At 36.3% G+C, this 27,461-nt stretch overlaps 1 protein-coding gene and 1 long non-coding RNA gene across 3 annotated transcripts in view; both read right to left on the minus strand.

The window, feature by feature from the left end:
• Positions 1-27,461, minus strand: part of CSMD1 (CUB and Sushi multiple domains 1) — a 1,058,834-nt gene that overhangs the window by 612,677 nt on the left and 418,696 nt on the right. The window lies entirely within an intron of this gene.
• Positions 9,167-25,918, minus strand: LOC140683511 (uncharacterized). The gene is made up of 2 exons (XR_012054680.1): positions 25,110-25,918; positions 9,167-25,078 (listed from the first exon to the last, which is right to left on the minus strand). It is a non-coding gene; the product is annotated as an uncharacterized lncRNA (long non-coding RNA).

A 27,461-nucleotide genomic window follows, 5' to 3' on the forward strand; every position in this document is an offset into this window, starting at 1 on the left:
ACTGAGTGACTGGAGCACAAGGAAAGACTGAGGGAGCAAGGCCTGTCAGCCTAGAAGAGTCACCTGAGAGAGGAGCTCATCAATGTCTCTCAGTATCTGAACGGAGGGTACCAAGAGGATTAAGCCAAACTCATCTTGGTGGTGCCAAGCAATAGGACAAGGGGCAATGAGCAATAAGCATAAACTGGTGCACAGAAAGTTCCACTGAAACATAGTAGAAAGTAGAGGTTCTTCACTGTGTGAGTGATCATACACTGGAACAGATTGCCCAGAGAAGTTGTAGAATTTCCTTCACTGGAAATATTTAAAAGATGCCTAGACACACCCCCAAGTAATATGCTCTAGGGTTCCCTAACTGAGCAGGAAGGCTGGACTAAATGACCTCCAATAGTCCCTTCCAGCCTTACCCATTCCTCCCCTTATTCAACACTGGGAAGACCACACCTGGAGTCCTGGGTTCAACTCTTTGCTGTCCCTTACAAGAGAGATTTGGACACACTGAAGAAAGCCACTAAGATGATTAGGAGACTGGAGCATCTCATTATTAGAAAATGTCAAGAATGTTGTGATTGTTCATTCTGTAAAAGACGGCTCAGAGGGATGTTATCAGTATACAAATATCTGATGTGAGTGTGCAAAGACGTCAGGGACAGGCTCTATTCAGGGGTGCCCAGTAATGAGATAAAATGTAATGGGGAAAACTGACACTCGAGAATTGCCCTTCATCAGGAAATGCTTTTTACTATAGTGAGGACTGAGCACTCACAGAGGTTGCTCAGAGAGGTCATGGAGCCTTCCTTCTTAGATTTATTCAAACCCCCTCTAGACATGGTTGTGCACTACTGGCACTAGGTGGCTATGCCAGAGCAGGGGGTTGGACTGGATGACCTCCAGAGATCCCTTTCAACCTCAACCACTCTGTGAACTGATGTTTAAGAAAGGTATACTGTACCAAAAACCATTTTTTTTTCTATACTGATGATAGAAATTATGTGAGTGATAACAGTGAAGAAAAGTAGGAAGACAGTCTTTACTAATTTTTTCCTGCTTTCAAACATACAGCAACGATTCCAGTTCCATTCATGAGGTGAATTTATAATGTGTTTCTGCTAGAAGTAGATCCCAAGATTTAGAATTACCTGGCAGTATCTGCCCTACCTTACAGAGCTTCATCTTCAAGAGTAAAAGACCCTCTTTGTGTTAGAGAGACTTTTATAAGTCTTGGTGAAAATTGTGCTGATATTACTTGGAACACAAAACTTTTTGGTATCTAAACTTTGAAACTGCTTAAGGAGGCTCCAAAATTTCACCAAGCAGGAAGATTTTATAATTCCTTCCCTGTCAATTATAAGCCAATCTGCACTAAAAAAAAGGTTTCAGTACAACAGTAATAGATGATTAATAGTGGCTCCACAGGGCAGGAAGGAGGCAGTGAGAAGAGTACTTGTGTAGACACACCTCCTACATGATGCACCCTGCAGCATTTGATGGTTTTGGTCTCTTATCTGGCTCAATGCTGAAAGAATTTACAGAAGAGAGATGTGCATTTAAAAAGAAAACAAAGAAAAACAAAGGAAAATAAGCAAAAAACCCAAGCAAAACAAGCTCCCTCACCAAACCACCACAAAAAACCCAAAATCAAACAAACAAATAACCCTAACTCCAACCAATCAACCAACAAACCAGCCACCTAATCAAAAGAAACTTCAACCAACTCTGTGGAATTATTAGATTTATGTATGTAGAATTAATGATAAACAGCTTCAAAAGAGATGATTGTAAACTCTAAGACTGAAAGGATGTGTGACCAATACCAGGTACCTAGGAAAGATACAAAATCAGAGAAAGCATTTAGTAACACTCCTCAGTATGTAACACTTTCTTAACCCAAATAACTTGTACTTGAGAAGCTCACTCAGCCAAAGACCCTAATGGATTTCTCTTCCATTAACTCTGTCTTCCTTTGAGCTTATGTAAATTTTTAAAATCCTTAATATCCTTCAGCAAGAAGTTAACTTAGCAATTACATATTGCAGAACAGTCTTTCTGTGTCTTATAAACTGTGATTCCAGCTGTGAGTCTGGTCTATGTTCCCTAAGTATTTCTAACAAAACAGGTGGTTTCACTCAACCCAACTTTCTCTGTATATCTTTTTTCTTTTTTATTGCTAGTTTCAGTTTATGGTCTTTACTCTGATATTCCATTTTTTGTTGATTTATGTTAATGACTGACTAATATACCCTGATATTTGTTGGGTTTTTTTGTGGGTTTTTTTTTGTTTTGTTTTTTTTTTGTTTTTTGTTTTTTGTTTTTTGTCTTAGAAGCCAGCCCTGTAGATTTGATAGACTTATTTTCTAGAATATTATTACTATCCTGTTGACATGAATATGTAGACTCTCTGTGACCAGGAAAATAGGGTTGAAAAAAGCTCAAAATGCCCAGAAGTCAGGCAAAATTAGTTTCCAGAATTGCTCAGCAAGTGCTTGCAAGACTATCAGAAATTTGTAATTTAAATAGTTTTGGAGAAGTTATAAAACACTTAATCCATATTCCAGTATGAGTAATTTCTTAACGTTCATATATCCATGTGTGAAAAACCTGAGTTGGGTACCATGTCTGCTACTGAGGTGAAAATCAACAATAATAATTTAGTCATTCATAATGATCCTTTGAATCACATGGAAGTAAGTGGTTTGGGTAAAGATTCCTTAGACAAAGAAGATATTCAAGACAGACCTTAGAAACTAAAGAATAGTATTACTCTCTTTTCACTAGGTTATTAATCAGCTTCAGTCAGAAAAAACAGCCATGTTAAAACTGCCATTAATAAGTCAACAAAACAATACACTGACATCTGGTATTTGAGTGGGAGATCTGTGCTCCTGAATTAATGTTACAAATCTGACAGTATCTGACTTCCCTTATACTCATGCTCTGTAGAGGTCTCCTGCTGGTATGTAACTCATTAGTTGAAAGTTTCAGTGGTTTAAGCTTACTTAGGCAGACTGCCAAGACTTGTAATCTTTGGCCATCGCAATCTTAAAATCCAAGCAGAGTGAATTCTTTGTGGATGCACAGTCACATCACATCACTGTCACACAGCACCAGACAATTTATAACAATTGCCAGTTCTTCTATTAAAAAAGGCTTCAACTGGAACACAAAAATAAAATATTCCTGGTCAAGGATGAGGTATGCTGGAAAAACTGTTTAAGAAATTCCTGCATGGTTGGAGGGTTTAAATAAAGCTAATTCAGCCATTACTAATGACCAAAACACTTCAGGAAAATATTAGGTACAGATTAAAATGTGTTCGAAGCTAAAAAATTTAGCTCGTGTTTCATTTATATTACTACACAAATCACATAAAAGTTCTGTGAATGACCTGAAAATTAAGACGTTCCTTTCAGTCTCCTTAGATGTGTTTAAAATATCTTGAGAATTTAATAAGAGACACAAGATAACACAATGAGCTCAATGTCTCTTCTGTCTTCCCCACTGACTTGCCTCCAAACAAAATCAAATAACATCTGCCAAATGCCAGCCTGTTCAGCTTGCTAATGAGTTTAAAAATTCAGAGTATGACCGTTGCTCAGCAACTGATAAAGAATACCAGTCACATGGTGCTATAGTTAATATACAAGAGACCTTTACCCCTCATTTTCTAAAATGCTATGAAAAACAGATTATCGGAAACACTATTTTTTTCAAGGCAATTTACTGGGTGCTTTTTTAGCACTGTGGTGTAATTTGTTCTAATATTCATGAACATCAGTATTCAGGTGACTGAAAGGGTGCTCAAGTTTTCCAATCACATGTATTTTAGTTCATGCATTTGCAGTTCAGTTGTTTGCTGACCATTTCAGTAGATAACCCAAGCCAAAAGCTGAAAATGCTTTAAGCTTCAAGAACATGCCAGTGAATTTGGCTGACAGGCTGTTAAGCTAAAACTAAATTGAAAACTATAATCAGAAGTGGAAGAGGGAGATCAGAGGACTTAGAAACCGTGATTTTTGCAGTAGAGATGTAATCAATCTCAGAGAGAAAAAGACAGGAGGATAACAGTCTCTGTCAAGACTGTTTCCTCATTTCCTCTGGTCTTCCGGAAAAATCTGAAATTGGCTATTAATCAATCCATCAATCAATCAGGCAGTAATCATCAGTGACAGAAGGTTATAATGTGAAAAAATTAAACAAAAAGAGACACAATAGTATGTTATTCTACCTGACACATGAAAGAAAGGCTGCACTTATGGAATTCTCTGTGCCAGATGAGGCAAACACGCCAAAGCCGCATAATTAACTATATTGCTAAATTGCGGTTTCTCAAAGGAGTTTATGCAGGAGGGCATTGGTGAGAGCCAGTATGGCTTCAGTAAGGGAAGATTGTGCCTGGAAAAGATTGTTGGCCTTCTGTGATGGTTTTACAGTGTTAGTGTATAAGGCAAGATCAGCTGAAGTCATCTACCTGGACTTGTGCAAAGCATTTGACACTGTACCACTCAACACTTTTGTCTGTAAAGTGGAGAGACAATGATTTCATGGATGGACAGCTTGGTAGATAAGGAACTGGCTGAATGGTTGCACTCAAAAATCTGTGATCCGTGACGCAGTGCCCAAGTGGAAAGGAGTGATGAGTGGTGTTCCTCAGGGGTCACCACTGGCACTGGAGCTGTTGAACATTTTTTTTCAGTGACATGGACAGTGGGATCAAGATCATCCTCAGCAAATTTACTGATGATATCAAATTGTGAACTGTAGTTGGCATGCTGGAAGGAAGGAATGCCAGACAGAGAGTTCTTGAAAATTAAGCTTTGGATGCCCCATTCCTCTAAGTGTTCAAGGCCAGTCTGGATAGGACTTTGAGCAATCTCATGCAGTAGAAGTTTTCCCTGCCCATGGCCAGGGGGTTTGGAAATTGATGATATTTTAGGCTCTCTTCAACCCAAACCATTCTATGGTTCTGTGGTTCTGAATTTGAATACGTTGCTTTGCTAATGTGCTAAGTGTCTATATGAATGTAATTAGTAAGTACTAATGGTAAAATCTATTAAGGAAAGTACTTAACATACTTAGACACTGTATTAATGCAGAACAAGGGTTGTATTTAATTCAATGCTTAGAAAAGAGAAAGCTCATCAAAAAGTGGCAACTTGGATAATTAAATCTTTCCTGACAGCATGGACTTTTCGTAAAGAAACTGCATTGGAAGCATAGTGCAAATGCACACCGTCTCTTTAGAATAGACTGAAAAGGCACAAAAGGACTAAAAAGCCCAGCTAACTAGCAGGGTAAAGAAGTCTATTAGATACAGGAATGCATTTCAAAAAAACTGAAGCTGAGTTTAAATGAAGAAAATAACTCTGGCAGATAAGGTAGACTGAAAAATAATGTTTTAGAAAAAGCTAGTAAAAGAGTTTCAGAGGTAATAATAAGTCTCAGAGGTAATAATAAGTCTTTTTTTCAGACAAATCAAGATCAGAGAGCCTAGTAGAGAGCCTGCAGGTCCTCCTAATGAGCAGGGTATAAGAGGAACACTTAGAAAGGACATGCAATTGCACAGGAGCTAAATGACTTCTTGGCATCAATGTTCACTTTGAAAAAACTGTGGAGATTCCCACCTCAATACCATTTTTTGCACAGGCGTTCATCAGAGAATCCATTTAAAACTATAGTGACAGTAGAAGAGATTACAGAACAAGCTGACAAAATTAGCAGCAGAAGATCAGCAGGATTAAATGTTATACTCAGGATTTAATGGTTACCCCTTGAGTTCTATGAGATTTAAGAATGAAATAGCTGAATAGTCATGTATGACAAATGTCAGGCCAGTTTGCTTAAAAGAAAAGGGTTCTGGAGAAGATCTGTGGAATGGCAAGCCTGTAAGCCTGAACTGGCACTGCACTAAGCAGCAGGAACTATGCCAAAGGATAGGTTTAATGGATATTTGCATAAATATTAAGAGTTAAGATGGCTTTTACAATGGAAAATCTCACTTTAAAAAATACTGGTTTGGTAAGTATTTTTTAAGAGGTTAACAAAATCTCAGTAATGAACAATTCCTTCTATACCAGTGATAGTTACCCTACATCAAGAAGTATTGCAACGTTTTGAGAAAAACAGAAATTTGTGAATGAATTTATTTATAAATATAAAGAATGATTCTCAAGCTGCTAGGAATATTCACTACTCCATCTTCCCTGCCTAAGAAAATGAAGTTTTGATACTCTGACTTTGCTTTGTACAATAGTCCTGTTTTGAGTAGTTTTGTCAATTTTTACAGGTTTTTTTTAAGAACTGAAGCTGAAATCCTGTAACTGTGGCACCAGATTTTGCAGATAAAATTAAGGCCTTTGCAGATTGCAAAGGTGACATACTGTACTAAGATTTTATTAAAATTAACTGTAATTTGACATTATCTCTTCATTAAATCAATCTCAAACATGTCTAATGCAAATAAAATCTCAAATCAAGAGAAGCATTATATTTCACCTCCCTAATTCACACATAATTTATCCTTATTTTACAGGTAACAGGCTTTAACTCTCTATATATAAAGCTGAATATTAAAAAAACTTTTAAAAATCTCCTGCTAACAAATCAAATATGCACAATGATCTAAAGAAGCCTTTGGACTACTGAAAAGGATTTCATATCCCTGTAAAATCAGTTGCCATAATAAATCAGGTTTGACAGGTCATTTGCAAACTTCTGGCAAAAATACATTTTTTACAGAGAATGAAGTGGTTTCTTATCCATTACATGTCTTAATTCCTTCATTCTGCATTGCACTCATACTGTGCTTTGTCCTCTGATTGAGTTTTTTGTCCAGAGACACGATCTACCACTAGTTTTATAGCTCAGTTGCACCTGTCATCTTCCCTAGGGTCCTGTGGTTCATTAAGGCAGAAGCTGCTATGATGTCCCTAAAACACAAACATTAGTGACAAAAGCAGAAAAGATTGCAACAATTTTATTATAAAATAAATTTTTAAAAACAGTTAATAGACAATGAAACAAAAACCAAATATAGCTTTCCTACTAGAGGAATTTCCATAGTAAAGAAACATTCAGTCATTTGGAAATACGGTTAGTTTGATGTAATTTAAACCTTCAAATCTGATGTCTCTGTAGGTAATTTCTAATGAAAGAGATCCCTATAGAGATCAATCTTGCCTATGTGAGACACCTACTTTAGGATAAAAAGAAGCTCATTCCTTTTCATGAGTTCATGATGACTAGATTAGACTTAGTTGTCTTAAATTCTTTGTTGTCCAAGTTGGATTATATGAACAGCAACCTGAGCAAAAAGGGAGTTAGTGGTTACTTGTGTGCAGATCATCACTTTTAGGTGAAAGTTTCATCAAATTTTAGACCAAGCAATAAAATCCTAGCTCTGACCAATTTAACAATGTTTCATCTGGGTGCAATATTTTTCATTCACTAACCTAAATTAAGTTAGGGAAGGCTACTGGCCACTATTGAGCTGTTTCCCTGCATCACCTTGTGAGTGGCTGCCTTGAACCTTTATGAAATAACATTATGTATTAGAAAATTAAAAGCAGGTAGTATGTCAAAATGGCAGACAATAGTTTGCTGCATTTATTCAACAAAAGGGAAAAAGAAAAAAACCTTTCCAAAGGTTTTTTACCATTACACTTCAGTAGTTTATCTGTGGAAGATTTCCTCCACAATTCTTTTCAAACAGTTGCAAAATACAGAAAAATAAACGTTAAAATTTTCCCCTGGAAGAAGAATTACGCAGTAAAATGGTCTCAGAAAGATTATCAAAAGCTTAGAAAACTCTGGGAAACACTATATAAGATCACCCTCCACAATTTTATAATAAATTTACAACCAGAAAGAATTCTGTGACATAAATATATTAAGTATGATCATATTTTCCCCAGATTTTAACAAAACTTCTGAAGTTGGCAATTTTTTTCATCTGTGATATTATATAACTATTTATAACACTGTTTACAGGCAGTGCTACATCTGCTACACATTACCTATTTTTAGCTGCTATATCTATTTAGTTCAAAGAATTTTACAGTAATTCAAACACTTTCAAGTATTTGTCTAAAAATTGTGTAAGCATCTTTAAAAACAGTATAAAGAAATTGCAGATAATGTAAAATGACTTTCCAATGGCTGAAGCTTGTAGAGAACACAATGCACTTTCTCTTCTAGGGATGACTATCTTTCTCCACTCCTTTTCATGAACACAAACAAGCAACCTCAGGGACAGGGCCTACTCTGTCGCGATTACTGAGGAAGCCAAATGCAATTCTGATTCAGTTCTGTAGCTTTCTGCCGGCTTGGCACAGGAAAAACCATGAAGGGAGCAAAATAACAATACTGCTGTTCCAGATATGTGAATAGAAGCTCAGTTCTTTGGATGCAAACCTCGCTTTGAGTGCTGGAGGATCTGAGCAGCATCCAAAGAGGGAACTACAGTAACCTTGTGTCAACAGCACAAGGGCACTAGCAAACTGCAGCCTGGAGAGGGACCCCTTTTCTCACCAAATCTGCTCTTGTAACTTCTGTCTGCTCCTCTGAATATTTTCAGTTGGCTTCTCAGATTCTGACTGGGGGGGGGGCGGGGGGGGGAAGGTGCGGGGAGGGGGTTGTTGAGGTATATTTAAGAATAAAATGAAATCTCTGTACTGTGTAAAGCAAGATTATATGTCAAGTACAATTTTAATGGAAATGTATATACTTCTCTTCTTCAGTTTTAGTATTACTTCTTATCTCAGTTTTTATCTTCCTCATTTCTTGCTGTTCAAAAAGATTTGTAAGATAAAGACTTACGTTGGATCATTTCTTGTTGCTTTTTTACACCTAATATTTTCTCAAGTGATTTGGATTATTCTTTAAATTGCCTAGTTAGAAATGTTTGTGTTCAGGGCAGCTGTTAGTGGTTTTTATTTTGAAATGAAGATATTAATGTTTTATCACTACACACATATACCTTCAGGCTCCAAAAGAGGTTGTGTGCAGTGCCTGACATCAGATCAGCAGCTTTCTTCTTTTCCTGTGTCCTGTATTGACCAATTGATACAAGGGTCAGTATAGCTTTTCATCTAGAGGGAAGGGTTTTGTAGAACTGAGCTCATTTATGTACCTTTGGAACACTAGACAATACCCTCCCCGACACTGTCTGAAAAAAAAAAATCATGCCAGAATAACAATAATAAGTGAAGAAATAAGATATCTCAGAGCACAATGTTAACAAGTCAGCTATAGAATGGTGATAAATGAACCAAAGTTTCCAGGAATACAAGTCAAAGGAAGTATTGATTTTTCAGTCAACACAATCAAGAATTCTTTAAGAAAAGTGTCAAAATCTTAAGATTAATTTTGGAATTTGGGGATAAAAGAGAAATATTTTTGTTATGGCCACTTGAAAAATTTCTGTAAGCAGTTGCAATGGCTATACAAGAACATAGTAACAGTTAAAGAGCTGTTCCTTCATTCCTGGGACTGAATGCAAAAGTTTTAGATGTTCTGCATCTCACTGGATTTCAAAGATTTGAGAATTCTGTTTTCAAATTATTATAAAAAAGACTGTATTGGGGGACTTGCAAAAGATTCATTAAAATATTGTTCAGATAGACTGGACAAGACAAATGAGAAAAAATTAGTCTTGGAAAGAAAGGGCAAGGACAGTCAGTACATGCTGACTTGGACAATCTGCAGGTTGAGAAGACAATCTGAGAACACACACACCACCATCACTTTTTCTGTGCTCAAAATGCCACCTCGCGTTGTTTTCAGTCAACACCAGAAGCTATAAAGCTCTAAGACTCCTCTCTTGCCAAACACCAATCCAAAGTATTATTATGCCTATGAGATATAATTTCCTCTTCAATTTAAGTTTTCAGCTGTCCAACTCTTCTTCTATTACCTAAAACATATTCCAGTTTTCCAGAAACAATTTACAGAGTAGCTACACCATGGAAAACATAAAATCGTATGGCGACACAAACTGTCAAAATAATTCTTACACTCAGGTTATTAATGCTCCCAAGATGAACACCGCAAAGGGTAAACACTTTAGTGGAGATTTTAACAATTACCTTTTCCAACTAATGTGTGTTCCACACATTCCATGTCATATTTAAATCATACTCTGTGAGACCTCATTCAGGTCTTCAACATCCTCATGAGGAGAAATGGAGGCACAGGTACTGATCTCTTCACTCACATGATCATTGATGGGACTCAATGAAATGGTATTGAGATGAGTCAGGGGGATTTGGGTTGGATATCAGGGGAAGATTTTTCATCCAGAGCTTGGTTGGGAACTGGAACAGCTCCCCAGGGTAGTGGTCACAGCACCAAGCTGGCAGAGCTTAAGAAGAATTTGAACAACACTCTCAGGCACATGGTGAGACTCTTGGGGTGCCCTATGCAGGTCCAGGAGCTGGACTCCATGATCCTCATGGATCCCTTCCATCTCAGCACATTCTGTGATTCTAGGGTACATAGTTACCTTTTTTCCTGAATTATCCTGAACTTGAAATCCAGATGAAGGCTGGTTTCAGAAGGCATTAACAGAAGTTTACTCAGAAGTTCAGAAATAATTTCCTTCCGATTCTGAATAAAGAAAAGGTTTTACCTAATACTTTGAGCTTTTCCCTCACACTTTTGGTGATAAATCCTTCCAAATTAACCCACTAGCTATGTGCCACTGTTACTCTGTGACTTGCACTGAATTACACTGCAGATGTGCATTCTTAAGTTCTATATAATTGAAATTAGAATTTTTTTTCTCTTTATCTTGAACCTCCTGCACTCCTGCTGCTCCTTTTCCTTTATTCCCACTTACCTAGCCCATTACCTATTTTACCTGTCATGAGTCAGAAGACTGTTTCTTGTTCTTTCTTGTATTGGACACATATCTTTTCTCAAGCCATTTTTCACCTTTCTCAGTTTCATCTGAATAAAACTGTATTTACAAAGAATATATAATTCCCTCAGCATCACTCAAGGTTATGTCACTTCATATTAACACCCTGACATTTTCCTTACCAAAATGAGCAGTGAATGGTAAGCATTATTGATTGATTTGTATAAATGTTAATAAGAAGCGCCAAGGTACTCAAGTCAGCAAATTGTCTAAATAATATTAAGGTATTTTGGTGACAGTATAAGTACTTTAATCCTTTTAAGTATTGAAGATTATCATATCATTTACACCCCTGTTACTGTGTCCTTGAATTGAGTGATACTTTCATTTTGTGTTAAGCTGCCTAGTATTTCTACATCAATACTTTATTAAAATACATCCAAGTATTAAAAAATTAAAAAATGCATTAACCATGCCTTATTCATGTCTGTACCACTTCCCCCACACAGCCACCCTATTCAAATTATTGATAGCTAATCTATAGCTAGCAGAATACATCTCTCCATCCATATATCATTCTATTAAAAATAGACAAAATCCATATTTCTGCTGAAATCTATGCAGTTGTTTGATGTTATGTAGATGAAAAACCAATAGTTTAGCATGTTAACTCTCTTGGGGACAGGATTGGGTGAGTTCTGCTGTTCATATTTGACTTTGCTACTCACAAATAATGTCATCATCCCCAGCCTGTATCAAAGAAAGTGTTGTGCTATTTACTTTCCTGCTATCCTGACACGAGATAAGGCCAACCTCATGATGAGATACCCAATGGTTAAGAAAGAAATACATAGGTTTCAAATATAAAAACTAACTGTAAGACAAAAATGCAACTGTGCTAGCAGTTATGAATCTCTGAAATACTATTTATTTCAGAGATTGAAAATGCATCATTGTATTTTCAAATATTTTAGTTTTAAAAATTAGATAGAAATGCCTAGAAACAGTTCACAATCATCAAACAATGGGTTACCAACTGTATATCAATATTTGTGTTACATCTACCATTAATCATTTTATACATTCAAAGTATAGCAAGGATACTCCACCTACTACATTTTTCTAACACATTTAAAAATTAAATTTAGATATCTGAGCAAACCATATATTACTCTACATTTGGATTCAAATTTTTATTTTTTCTTTTAATTTTTAATCACTCCAAGCTTTTCTGGCATTGATTCTTTAATGCCTTTGCAAAGGCTTTCACAGCCAGAATTACTGTAGGAATGGGGAATAAATAATTTGATTATCTAAAAGAATAAATTTGAATTGTTATTATCCTAATTACTACACTGAATATTCAGGCATTTCCACAGTGCATAGGAACATAAATAATGTATATATATATCTGCATGAACTTAGGGGGATCTGTGCATTTGAGCACATAAAATGAGCAAAAATGTGCACAAGACAAAACCTGGGCCAAGATTCTGTTATTTATAATTATATTTAAATTATTTTCTGATGAGATAGCTTTATCACTTCTGATATTAACTTTCATCAGAACTAGTTGCTTTTGTTAAAATGAGTGAAATTTCTTTTCTGTGATTAACAAGTGTATTTTCAGTTCATGTTTAAATTAGTTGGAGCAAATGAGTCAAAACTCCTGGAAAAATGATTGTTCGCTTTGAAATAACAGTAACCAATTATTTAGTCATGTTTAAAACATATCTGTGAATCATCAGTACCAAGAAGTTGATATTTTAAAATTTGCCCACAAGCAAGTAACACAGTTCCAAGGGATCAGAGTAATATTTCAGATCTATTTAAAAGTTCCTATCTTCAGGCTCTTCTCAGAAAAAGAGATGTGCAATTTTATATGAATACAGGTTTTAGCTTTAGTGCTTTTAAATTTCTCCTTAATAATGAATTGAAAACCTGAATAATATTTTACTTAGAAATAAGGCCAGCTTGAAGGCAGGTAACTGCTTCCTTCGTTTTTGGTGGGTTGTTTTTTTTTTTGTTGTTTGTTTGTTTTTTTGTCTGCTAAAATTAAAAATATGGCTCTATGTTTTCTCTTTTTTCCTTTTTTCTCTTTCAGCTCTATCTGTCACATGTCACTATCAGCCACTGAAGGAAAGATTAGGCAGCCTGAAGTAAGGATTTAGCATCTTGTAATAGGCTCCATGAGAGAAATGCCACTAGATGGCAATGTGTCAGAAAATTATCTCCACCAATGCAGAAGCAGATAGGGAATATACATTATTTAAAGATACATTGAATCGTCCTAAATGGATCTGTCAATCAGTAGGGGAAAAATTCTCCTGCATTTTCTTGTAGCGTCTACAAGTTTCCTCTGATGACTCGAGGAAACCGAGCACCTCCAGAAAGCCGCATCAAGATGGGTGTAAGAGAGAGGAGGGGTCACACTGTTTCTGCCAGGCAGAGCAAAACCAGGCTGCTCTGGAAGAGGAGCAACATGCATCCTCAGGGATTTTGCAGCTGCTGAGTGTTGCACAATTATCAAAATCATTCTCAGCTGTGAAGAACTCATACCCACCCTCTGCTGCAGGGGATAATTTTAACTAAATCATCCACTAAGTGTCCATATTCTCAGCCATTTAATTTGCAGAGATGAGGAGTATGTTCTGCAAATCTGACATGTAGATACTATAGATGAATTTTAAAAGTATTTTGTAGACTATAAAGTAATTATGAAATATTTTGCTTAGATGATAATTTTAGAAAGACATTAAAATAAAGCATGGGTTTTTTACCCACTACCTTTGTATAAAAATACATAAAATATGATTAAACACTCCCAAATGCTTAGATAACTGGGAATATTTTCGTTATTAGCCTAGACTCCTCCTATTCAATTTAGAAAGGGGTTTGCATATGCTTATAACCCAGGGATTAGAATTATTAAAAAGGGAACAAAAAAAAACCCACAAAACATTTGACAGTGAAGTATTTCCACTTAAACTTCTAGTGTCACCATAAATTTTTCCACAATTTATAACAAAGAAAGGAGATGTCTCAAGATCTGATTATCTACATGCAGCACTGACAGGAAAGTATTGATGTCTCAAAACTGTGCTGCAAAGTAGCCCCAACCAACATTGTTCCCTTATTGCATTTTGTTCCAATACTTCTGTGGTCTGCACAGTTCCTTCCAAAAGACACATGAAATAATATCTTCCCCACATTTAAAATTTGTGTTAGCAAACATACGTACTGAAAACACCTCTTTAGCATATAGATAAAACATTTTGAAGCATTTGTAAACGTTTCAATCACATTTCAGGTAAAGAGGATGGATTTAAATCATATCATATATACACATATTATACACAGAATCTATATATAAAGAATATATTAAGCACTATATATAAAGCACTATATCTATAAAGAATACACTTCGTAAAGAGGGTTAATTCTTATGTATTTTGTGTGACTTCAATAACCCTTCCTACTTATTAAGAATCCATCACTAGCTAAAGTTTACGCTCTTTAAACTCTTCAATAAAACCACCATGTATATTACATATGTGTCGTCCATTACTACAAATATTTTTTAAGGATTTTTAGATGATTTATTAAAGATAAAAAATCCACTTCTGTTTATTAGATGCTTCTTCTTAATCAGGGTGGTGAATCTGTAACTCATTGCAAGATAACTATCCTTTCAGAAACACTTTGTTACAAGGAAAGAATTCCAGCTCACCAAAATATATCCCACAGTCCAAGCTTTGTCTCTTTGCTATTGTTCATTCTTTGGAACTATGCCTACCTCACAGCTTGTGAAACAGAAATTCCTGATAACCATCCTCTGTTACTTGAAAACAGACTTGCCCAAATGGTTATGAATATCTTCCACCCTTAATATATTTGCAGCAAAGGCTTCCTGCTCTCAAAAGTCTGTCCACCCTCAAGTGTAGAACATCTGAGGTGACCAGCAGCTCCAAAATCATCTCAGATTACCACCTAGCTTTTCAAAGCAAACAGAAACATGCAATTTACATTATGTTTTACACCTTGAACTGCAATAATTCAAGAAGTGATGGATTAATAGTTGAGGTAGTCCTACAGAAGGGACAGTACAAATTGATAGTGGCAGCTAGTCTGTTGCCCCAAATTCTCTCACACTCCTTACTCAGAGTCTCATTACTAATGTAAAAAGAACATCTTTTTATCAACATGTGGGTCACCACCTTGTTTTTTTCTGATCAGCGCTTGTTCTGTTGTCTTGGATCTGCTTTAAGTCAGTCTGAGAGACCTAAAACCTCAGAATTTACTTTAAAACAAGTATTTAAACAGGAATCTGCTGTAATTATAAAGCAGTTCTGCAAAATGGCATGAATGAGAATGTACACCTGTTTCATTTTTTTCTGAACTTACTGTTATCAATGTATTAAATGTAGTCTGAGTATGCCTAAGGGATTTAGGTGGAGACTGTGTCTCTTCCTACACAGTTTCTATATTGGAATTAGGGTGGGAGGTGGTGCCTGTTTCTGAGCACATGCAACTTTAGATGTTTAGTCCAACTGCAGGAGCTGAATAGCTAAAAGTGTTACCAGAGTAGGCAGTGTCTGAGGATAGGATCCTGAATTTCTCTTTCAAGCCGAGGTGCCTACCTAGATCCCAATTTTGGTACAGTTTGGGTAGTCTGAATTTCAATGCATGCATATGTATATTTTAACATACTTACGTAAAATTCACAGAAATATGCAAGTTCTTTGTCAGATGGTGAAAATAATAATTCAAACTCAAATATTCTCAAAGAATTCACCATTTTGAAAATGAAAGTGTAGTTGCTGAAACTAATAAAAAGGTTTGTAAACAAAAATATGAGAGTTTTAAGGCATTTAAAACTAAATATCAATAATCTCACACTTCATAATGATAACGTAAAATACACATTTAAATATACAGAACAGTAAAAGTAGGTTTCATGCTGAAAACGATTGCCAGCAATAAAAAGGACCTAATTTGCAATTCTTTTCTTTTTTCACCTCTTTATAATTGCTCATAATATCAAATTTTCAAAGGTAACCAAGGTTATCAGGAGTAATTTTCTCATTGCTTTTGTATTCCCTGAAATACATGGTAAGCAGCAAAAATCTGACTCAACTGAGATTCATTAGAGCAAGACATCATATCAACTTAGCATAATTTTTTTTATCCAAGCTTCAAGATAGAAATTATTCTTAGCTGAAATCAAAAAACATTTCAAGAAGTCAATTAAGAATAATTATTCATTTTTCAAAAAGTCTCTCATAATTTTGGTCAGAATAATCTCTGGTATACTAAAGTCAGATTTCAAATGGCTTGTTAAGGTGACATTGCTGGCTTGTATTTCCCTTTCCCTAATGCTTATAATACTGGTTTCTGTATTTCTAGTGTGGTAACGTAATAGTTTTTGATATTTCAATTTCAGTAATGTTTGTGCTACTGGTATACAAATCCATTGACAACCAAGATGCCCATGAAAAACAATTATCTCCTGTAACTGGAAGATGTTGTTGAAAATGTCACGTCTGACAGGGCAGTCACAGTAAGCAACTGTAATAAAAATGTGTTGGCATGAATGACATTATGAATTGCACACAGAAAGGTAATCTTGGCTAGCTGAGAAATATGTACTTTCAAGTTGGAAAACACTTTTACTTAAAACTGCACACCCCAGTGTCATTCTGTTGATGAGATAACCAACATCTAATGCATAGAACTGTGCTCGTTCATTGCTGAGTACACACAGATTTTACATTTGATTGCTTTGTGTGTCCAGTAGTTTTCCTAGACAAGACTGCAAGATAGTGAAAAACTGTAAACGTCTTCAAATAATGATTTCTTTTAAATATATCGGCAGGATTTGCTACTGCCTTCACTTCAAAAGATGCAGTAGACAATGAAGTAGTGTGTAATTTTAAAAATCCACAACATTTTATTACATTCTTTACTATCACAGCCTCTCAATTTGCATGAATTAGAATAGCGTATGTTTATTAATTGTCACTTGCAACTCTTGCACCTCACTTTTAATACAAAGTTTTTATTTTGACATATTAATTATAAATGCATGTGCTGATTAATAGTTGCTAAGATTTCACTCTTTCAATCTGATATTTTTTACTGTGCCACTGAATAATCGTTTTACAGCTCTTTCAGAATCTATAGCAGTGTTGCTGAATCAGCTTGTCATTGTTTAAATGGTTTTTAGAGGTGCAACAGGAACAGATTTTCATCTCTAATCCATTCAGTAATGTGCTGGTTTTGGCTGGGAGAGAATTAATTTTCTTCATAGAGCTTGTATTGTGGATTTATGCTGAAAACAGTGCTGATAATACAGGGATGTTTTCGTTGTTGCTGAGCAGTGCTTGACAGAGCCAAGGTCTTTTCCTGCTCCTCACCCATCCCAAAAACAAAGAGGGTGAGGGTGCACAGTCAGGAGGGGACACAGCTGGGACAGCCAATCCCAGCTGATGCAAGGGATATTGCAGACATGTCAGTCTCAGCATATAAAGCTGAGGGGAAGAAGAAGAGATGCTGTTTGTTGTACAAACTCACCACTGGTGTGTTGGAGCCCTGCTCTCCTAGAGACAGCTGAGCACCTGCCTGTCTGTGGGAAGCAGTGAATGAATTACTTATTTTGCTCTACTTTCATACACAGCTTTTGCTTTACCTATTAAAGCGCCTTTATCTCAACCCATGAGTTTCGTCACTTTTACTCTTCTGATTTTCTTCCCCATCCCAGGGGAGTAGTGAGCAAGCAGCTGTGTGGCTCTGGCTGAGGTTAAACACAATTATTAGTTCAACTAAGCTCAAATCTTCCTACATGGCAGATTTCTATGTATCTGTAAGGTTTTTTGAAAGCAATAATTCAACCATGATGTATGTTTTATAGTTGAACATAGATTGATTCAACAGTTGTTTCAGAAGTTGTATTTCCTTCAATGTCTTACTATATGTAATGAATGGCAATGGCAAAAACAAACTATCAAATATAATCCTTCCTGTTCTCAAAAACTGGGATTTCATGTCAGAATTTCAAGTGATAAAAAGCAAACAAACAAAAAGCATACTAGCCAGCATAACCACCACATTCCAGCTGATTTATTCTGTAAAAATGCATGTGTTGTCAACTCCAGTGCCAGAAAAATAGTGGGATACTGGGATATTTAAAGCCCTGTGATGAAAATCAGACAGGAAAAATAACTTCTATCATATGTTCCCTTTTATAACTATAAAGTATCTTAAGACAGGAAAAAATTCAGTCTCAGTCATTTAAATAGAGAAGCAGCAGTATGATGCAACAGCCAATAATATGCTCTGCAATGTGGCTAATTTAACCAGCTACAGCTATTTGTGTTGTCAGTGCTCTCATACTGGGAGCCAAAGCACAAGGCAGTTGTGAAAGCAGTATAGTCACTGATTAGTGATAATGAACTTCAGCAAGAAAGCAAATATGAAGCACTTTTGCTCTAGAATTCTTGTACCAGTCTGTGTGCTATGGGATGTGCTTAAAACATTGCTCTCTCCATCAAAATAGTTGCAAGTCTTACATCTGTAAGTGTAATATGCTGTATATGCTGCCATCCATTTGGGCTGCTATGGGAAGGATCCTGTGGTGCACGCTTCCCCTTCCAATCCACATCATGACACATTTAATCTTCTCTGAATGAAGCATAAACAGCCAGCAGAGACTCGTGGAAGATAAAGCGTTATTCCAAACCGCACGGGACAGCCAGGTTGTTGGAGGGTGAGATCAGAGCCTCACTAGGGGGATTTCTTTGTTTATTTGGGGTAGGTACAGCAAAAACAATTACTGGGCAGTAAAGTAACAGCAAAAAAACAAACCATAGTGAGTAAAGCCTGAAAGATCATAATTAAGTATTTCCCTTTGAGCTCAGGAAGAATAAAGAGGATAAAGAGAACTAAGAGGGACAGAACATCCAAAGAATCACAGAATAATTAAGACTGGAAAAGAATGCCAAGATCATCAGGGAAACTGTGAAAACCTGATTTTAATTTGGTACGCCCCAAGATTTAGAATACCAGTAAATTATTCATTCATTTTCAAGTCAGTTAACTCTCCACGTGGGTTTTCACCAGTCTCTTTCAGACCTTTCTGAGATTGATTTTTGCTTGCTTGTTTGGGCAAAAAGCAAGAAACTCCACTGATGAATTAAGAAAAAATGAAAGAAAAAAAAAAAGAAAAAACAGGAGATTTCTAGAAGTATCCACCTTTAACACAAAAATGAATGCCATGCCCTTTTAATTTTTAACAGCATGCATGTGAAAAATTATTCATTTCAAAAGATTAAATTACTATTTGGATGTCAGCTTGTTTCCCGAAACTCTTTAGATAATGGCTTTAAAAGTGAATAATTTTATTTATACAAGGCATTTTTCCACATTTTGGGAAGCTGACACATGTACTTGAGTTATGACTGCTGTTTTCAGAACAGAAAAAATGCGACAAGTAGTTTCTTCCCTGGAACAGCCCAAGAGGATTTTATTCATTTACTATAAATTAATTCAGCCAGTAACTGGAGTTTACAACCACTACAGACAAAGCCATCTGCAAGTGCATTCATCACATTGTGAACACAATGGCACTGAATGCTCAAGATATGCAGTTATCAGCAATCAATAGCTCCACACTTTATCCTGCTGTGATTAATGTCAGGGAATGTTCTCATGAGCTTCCTTTTCAGGTGTTTGAAGGATGTGACCAAAAGAACCAGTGAAGGGGAGGGGGAAAGGAAGCCTCAGGGCATATTCTAATACACAGAAATATCCTTACAATTCAAGATTAATAGATGTGCATCAAAGATACATCTATTTAAATCATGAGCTGAAGAGTAAATGCACTGTACTCTTAAAAGGCAATAAATGCTGCAATACACTGCTTCTGTTTTATAATTTCTCATTTGACACTTTCCAAGTAACTGAATTAGGCCTTTGTGGTGGAGTGATATCCAAGTATTTAATCTCATTAGGAAATGTATGGAGTAAAGGAAACCTATTTTGTATCCATGGAGAGAATGCTATGCTTTCTTTCAAGACACATCAACCTTCTTCCTTATATTTTCACTTACACTTGTTCTTTAGCCATTTATCAAAGATCACTAGGATACCACAAAATCTGAGGATTGAGCCTCTAACACCTTGGGGAATTCAACATGGTTGGTCAACCTTGGGCCCAATTAAATTTCAAAAATTATCTCCTAAGAAGGGACAGAATTCATTCACCTGGGAATGGCCCTGTCTAAATCCTCTCAGTGCAAAAACAAAAGCCTAAGCAATACAGCAGAACTGAAGCATTTTGCTCAATATTTAGAGAACCGTACTACTGTATTTTCTACAAGGTTGTATTTGTGTATATGCATTTCTCATAAATGTAACAATGTTGAAGACTTTATTAAACCAACATTACATGCAAAGGCTCAGCAATACTGACATTCAAATTAAATAGAATTACAATTTTAATGAATCTATACATATTTAGGCATGGTAGTTTAGATTTCCAGATCTGGACTAGTTTATGTCTTTTCCCTTGGAGAAAGAATTACAGGTTTATAAGATGCAGAATCACAGAATAAGCAGTTGGAAGGGATCCACAAGGATCATCAAACTCCTGATTCTGCACAGAACCATCCCCCACAGTCACATCATATGCCCAAGAGCACTGCCAAAACACTTGTTGAATTCTGTCAGGCTGGCGCTGTGATCATTTCCTGGGGGAGCCCATTCCAGTGCTCAACCACTCTATGTATGAAAAACTTTTTCTAATACTCAACCTAAACTTCCCCTGGCACAACTTTAGGCCATTCCCTTGGATTGTGTCACTGATCACCACAGGGAAGAGATCAATGTCTGCCCCTCCTCCTCCCCTCAGGAGGAAGCTGTAACTGCAATGAAGTCCTCTCTCAGTCTCCTCCAGGCTGAACAGACCAAGTGACCTTAGACATTCCTCATATGGCTTCCTCTCAAAGCCCTTCACCATCACTGTAAGTCTCTTTTGGATTCTTGCTAATTGCTTAATATCTTTCTTACATTGTGGCACCCAAAACTGCCTCACAGGACTCGAGATGAGGCTGCCCCAGTGCAGAGCAGAGCAGGACAATCCCCTACCTTGCCTGACTGGCCATGCCCTGCCTGATGCCCCCGAGGACAGGGTTGGCCCTCCTGGCTGCCAGGGCACTGCTGGCTCATATTCAGCTTGTCATCAACCAGGATGCCACATTCTGTGGCACTGCTTTCCAGCATCTCACTCCCCAGTCTGTCCATACGTCCAGAGTTGCCCCTCCCAGATGCAGAAACCAGCACTTTCCCTTGTTGAACTTCATATGGCTGGTGACTATCCAATCATCTAATTTTTTGTCATCTCCCTGCAGGGCCTCCCTGCCTCCAAGTGAGTCAACAGCCCCTTGCAGTCTTGTGTCATGTGCAAATGTGCCCAGAATACCTTTCAGTCCTGTTTCCAAGTCATTTATGATGATGCAGGAGAGAACTGGGCTGTGGATGAAGCCCTGTAGAACCCCATTAGTGACAGGTCACCAGTCTGATCTCACCCCTTTCACTGCCACCCTTTATGTCCAAACCATGAGCCAGTTTCTCACCCATCACATGATGTATTTATTCAGCTGAGTGCCGGACATTTTGTCCAGAAGGATCTTGTAAGAGACAGTATTGAAAGTTTTGCTGAAATCCAAAAAGATCACACCACCTGGTTTCCCTTGATCAGCTAGGAGGGTTACTTTGTCATGAAATAAAACCATATTTGATAAGGAGGAAGAGCTTCAACTAATATCAAGACATCTAAACTCATCTAGGTGTCAACTATAATCCATGTGGTGGCTTTCCAACGGAAACAATATAGTCATGAGAGTTAAGAAGGAACTGGCAGGAATGTGGATTCCTATTTTAGTGTGAATTTTGTAATTATCTTCTTTGTCTTGTGTACTTCTGTCTTGGTACAATTCAGAAGAACTGGACTGATGAAGCTTTCACAAACACATTATGTGTGGCCCCGGTCCATGTTTAGGTAACAGTTCAGCTCATCAAGATGATAAAACCACTCTTCACAAACACAACTGAAACAACTGTTGCAACTGCACAGTTTGTTAATTAAACACTGAATTAAATATGAATTATATTCTACAATCAAAAAGTTGTTGAATTACCTAAAGACAGTTTACCTACTGTTATCCAGTGTGACACTTCCTTTGCCTCATGTACTGTATCTCTGGCACTCCAGGCTTGCAATAGCTAGATATTGTTAAAATCCACCTCTTAACTGTACCTTAAAACAGTGCCACCTTATCATTCATTGAAAACTCATTATAGGATAAAATTCTCATTTAAGACATATTTTAAATTTATATAAATAGTTAATCATACAAGTGGGGATTTTTTTCTTAAAATGGCCATCATACCATATATGAAAACTATTTACAATAGATGTTTAAATTTAGGAATATGAAGAGAGATGGTGGAGGCATATTAACCACCAACTTTTTAACCACAATGTTGAAATAACTAAAGAAGCAAGGCTCAACAAAACTATTGGGCTTCTATACGTGTAAATTTTTTTAGGTGAGGATAATTATGTTAGCAAGCAGATATTAATTGAACTAGGCTGTCACATAAAGGAGAGAAGATTCAATAACTTTAATTATCTAATACACAGGAATCCAATCAAATTTAGTCAATAGCCTCCCTCTAAATAAATGCAGAATACCATTTGTCATATTGTTAAATATACAGAATCACTTTCCTAATCACCATATAAAGAAGTTAGTCTACTATTTTAAACTTGACACATAACTTTCTAGTAGCTAAAATATTTTTCTGCGCATTATTTCCTTGGAAGCATTGATATGAGAATTTTAAAGCATATACAGTCATTGTTTAGGCCTAATGTTACACTTCAGTGGACTGTAAGAACACAAACAGCCTCTACATAAGCAGAACTCGACCAGAAATGTAGTTTTCATAACCTTGTCCTGGCTGCCATTCATAGAATAACAAGATGGTTGAGGTGGAAAGTGTTATCTGGTCCAACACTTCAGCTCAAGCAGAACCACCTAGAAACAGCTTCCAGAGCTTTTCTCTATATCTAAGCATGTATCACCACAATCTCTTTGGGTAACATACCCCTACAAGTTAGCCATACACCACAATCAGCTAGCCCTGGGATAGCAGCAAAGAATCAACACATAGAAGTCTCTTGCTATAGATACACCATTGTAAAATAGAAACAGATCAATTTTCTTTTCCAAAACAAAAATTCTTTATTCTTTATGAATATGTTTTCCACAAGCACATTTTCAATTTACTTTTTAGATTTTAGAAACTTACATAGGGCCATGAGCCTAGATAGTTGGAGACTGCTCCTGACTGCCAGAGAGTCCTCTAATTAAAAAAGAAATAATTTATGACTTGAGGGTTGTTTTTTTTCTATGAACTTTAGGATTTCCTAGACATAAAAAACATTCTAGTTGTAATGATTGGTAAAGTAAGAGAAAATTTGATGACAATTCACAGTGTATATTTCGTGTTTGTCATCTAATCGGGCTGTCTATTTTGCTGAAATAGGTACAAGCTATCAACATTATTATATTTGAAAGATGAAAACATCATCAGGGCTGAGAAAACCCCAGTGGCTGCCACACACTGAACTTCATATGTACTAGCTCACTGCTTAAATTAATATTTTTCTTAAATTTGAATTTCATCTTGTTTTTTAAGCCTAAATATAAATCCATTTACCAATCAAGAGTACTTGAAACTAGACACATATTCCCAGAAAGGTTAATGGGGCTACCAACAGATCTGAACCGAGAAGAGAGGCTATGATGAAACCTCATTGATGAAAACCATATGTTGCAGCTCTGCTGGGCATTAGAAATTGCTTCCCAGCTAAACTGTGACATAGAAAATACAATCCAAAGTGAGCTAAGTGGACTGTAGTGCACTTTCATGGAGCTGAAGAGATGAGAGAGACGAACAAAAAAGGAAAGGTGTAACTAAAAACTGCTTAGCAATAATATAAGCATCTCTCTATTATCTGTGTTCAGCAGAAATCCAAAATCACAGCCCCATACCAGTCACTGTGAAGAAAATTAACTCTACCTCAGTCAAAGCCAGCACAGCATGTGAAACATGATGTTTGCTGCCCCCACTCTTCATGCTGCATCCATGTTGCAGAGCAGCTAAGTCCATCTGATCACTTAAAGCCTAAGCTCGTCCACTCAAATTAAAAGGAAAGTTATCCCTGATTCATCTTTTACTACTCCTTCAAAGTATTTAAAAAAATATTATCTTTGTGAACAAAAGAGTCAAATGTGTCTCCATGTTTACCAAACACAGATTTAAAAAAATGTCTTCTCTGCCTCTGAAGTACTGCTACTTTTTTGTTGTTGTTGCTTGGGTTGGGGGTTTAGTTTTTTGTTTTGGTTTTGTATCATAGTAAGATTTGAAATCACTGAAATGGCAAGATCTACAGTTTGATCTATGTTATAGCGGCACTAAGAAGGTTATCTGGTCAGGACTGAAGCATTACTGTACGATCCTCTGCAGGAATTAGGAAAATCTTTAATGAATCCAAAGGAATTTGAGTGCATAAAGAACCATTTGAATTTGAAATCTTCTTGATGTAATCATTAAAACATTTATAAACCACTGGGGAAAAAAGCAGGTTTGATATTAATATTCTTTTTGATTATAGAAATTGCTTTAATGGAAAAATAACATATAGTTTCATATCCACTTTGATCACATTTCAAGCATCTCTTGTTTTCATTTTTGTTGTGTTACAATCCCTTGTTCACATATTCAATAAATTCTGCAATACCCTGCTATTTCAAAAAACAAGATAGATACTAGTAGTTCTGCAAAAGAGTAGACGGGATTTAGGATTATTTTTTCATCTCAGTTATGATATGATATGATTTTTTCATATCAATTAAACAGTGTCAGAGAGGTTAGCACAGAGAAACATTGCATTATTTTAGTTTCCAAATCCTTTTGGCTAGTGTTTGTAAAAAAAAGTATTATAAAGTCCACTGCATTTGAACTACTTTGATGATGAACTTGGACAGAAGTCTTTCTGGTCTGCTTTCATGGCCAAATTACTAGGGTGGTTTGCAAGAACATCTCCTAGTTTTGCTTCTTTTAACGAGCTGTGGTACCTATATTGTGCAGAGAGCTCTTCTGTGACCCTAAACTAGACAGAAAGTACCTGTGAAAGTCCCATGGAAAAGTCTAAAGAGACAGATGTGTTCGGAGCATCAGCTAACACGGTATTGCAGTTATCCTCATGGATATGGTCCTTCCCACTTAAAACTTCACAGTCTAGATCCCTCATTTGGAGAAAATTTGATCTACTGGCCCTTTTCAGCATGAGAGAGTTCAAGACTCCCACATCCCTAGCAAGTGTCAAATCCCACAGCCAGGAGCACTTCCCATCTCTGTCTCTCTCCTTTTGAAGTGAACAGCTAGAAGCAGAAGAGACAACCAGGATGAAAAAGCCAGAGTTAGAGGAAGAATATGGGAATTCAACTTCTCTCAGACTAAAATCAATTGCTACTTCAGGAATGTTCTGGGGTCATTAAACTATTATACCAGTGGAAGCTAACAGACTTGCATTGAGAAGAGCAAAACCCAAGTTGCCTGATGTTTGTTATATTCTTCATAGGAGAGATAGACATGAAACAGAAATGGAACAGTTTTCTAAACAACAGGCATCCATTTGTCACCCACAGGGGCATCTTCTGTACCACAATTAGGTGTGTCAATTTTAAACACATACTTGAGGTTTCAATAAGTTTGCTTCTTCTAGAAATGTTGTTATTCATTTTGATAAATTGGTTCTAAACACGGTTGAAACAGATGTTTCAGTGAAAAACATAGAAACAACTTGATAATGAAAATTTAAATATTACATACTCCTAATGAAAATATAATTAATTTTTTTCTTTGTAATATGTTTCATGATTAAGGCTAAAATTTTAAATTCACTAGATCTTATTAAAAGTATTTTAACCCTGTTTTAAGCCTTGCCAAAATATTTATCTTTGTAAGACTTTGTACTTTATTTGTATAGCTGTTGTTACTACAAAGCAGTTATGGATAACTAAAATTTTCAATAGGAAGACCTTAGAATAAATATGACTACAGTTCCTGTACCAAATCTAGTAATAAACCAGCAAAGAATAACATTTACTGATTTTTCCTCTTTGTAGGGAAAATACTTATTCCCTACAAAGGAATTAGTGGCTGGTCTGCAATACTGTAACCTTTTTACTCACCTATGATTTACAATTATTGCTGTCATAGCTAAGAGAAGATACTCCACTCATTTTTTACCTCCTAAGTATCACTGCCATTTTTAATTTTACAGCACTCATTTAAAGTATTAATATCTGAGCTCATCATGAACATCTATGCAATATTCTAAGCCCACTTTAAAACAAACTCTCCAAAAGATAACTGACAAAGAAATCGATAATGCACAACGACCTTGGGACTAAATAAAGGAGACAAAGTATTTAATTTTAATGAAACAGTGAAAATCCTAGATGCTGTCAAACTAAGTATAAGAACAGTCACCATAAGAGGAAATAAAACTTTGTCTACACATTTCAAAGTACACTCAACAAGAGACTGGTTTTTTTTATGGCCTTTGGAATATATTATCCCCTGTAATACCTACTACTTTGTTTACATCCATGCTCTAAATCTTGCTTATTTTTTGTCTCATTTCATGGAAAGGCCAAGATTCCTGAGGTCAGGGGAAAGTAAAAACTAAAAGTAATGTGGCCAAAGACTGCACCAGTATGTAATTCAGAATATGGCACAAAATATACAGAAGGGTCTGTTAAGAGGAAAATATACTACTGCCTGTAGAATGTTAATGTGGCTAAAAATGTCTTGTGTTAAAGCTGTTAGAAAGAGAACAGATAGGAAGCAAGAGGAACTAAAAAATAAGACATTCTGGAATTAAGATGCATATCTTAATTCAGATAAAAATGTATCTGCAGAAAAAAAAGATTCTGTGAAATAGGAAGCAGTTGTTCAAAAGCAAAGGGATCTGTGAGGTCCTTTCATGCTGCATGAAGATACAGAAAAACGCAATCTCTGAGACGTGGGTCTAGAGGATACTACTATGGGATTGACTGATTCATTTGAGATGTTTGAATTCTTGCACACCGATAAATAGTGAAATTGAAGTAAGTGATGAAGTCATAGCCAGGAGCAATTTAGGGTGTTGGGATCACAGAGAAGGAGATATGGCAGCAGAGACCTGCCTTAAGCTTGAAAGAAGCAGCAGGTTTACGGAAACAATTATAGGACTAAACATTGCCCTAGTCCTGCAATAATTTTTTTTTCAAAGATAGTAGAAGAGGTTCCAACTTGTCATTAGTAAACAGATGAAGTAAGGAACAAGATAACGTCTCTTTTTAATGCATTAATTACCCAGTCTACTCTGAGTAATACATGGAATTCCAGTGGGATAACTATCAGATACACTGTTGTAGTCAGTTAAGGAGGGACCTACACTCTACTATGATAATGCTTCAGCTACCAAAAA

The sequence above is a fragment of the Taeniopygia guttata genome, chromosome 3, assembly GCF_048771995.1.
Source record: "Taeniopygia guttata chromosome 3, bTaeGut7.mat, whole genome shotgun sequence".
Lineage (NCBI taxonomy): Eukaryota > Metazoa > Chordata > Aves > Passeriformes > Estrildidae > Taeniopygia > Taeniopygia guttata.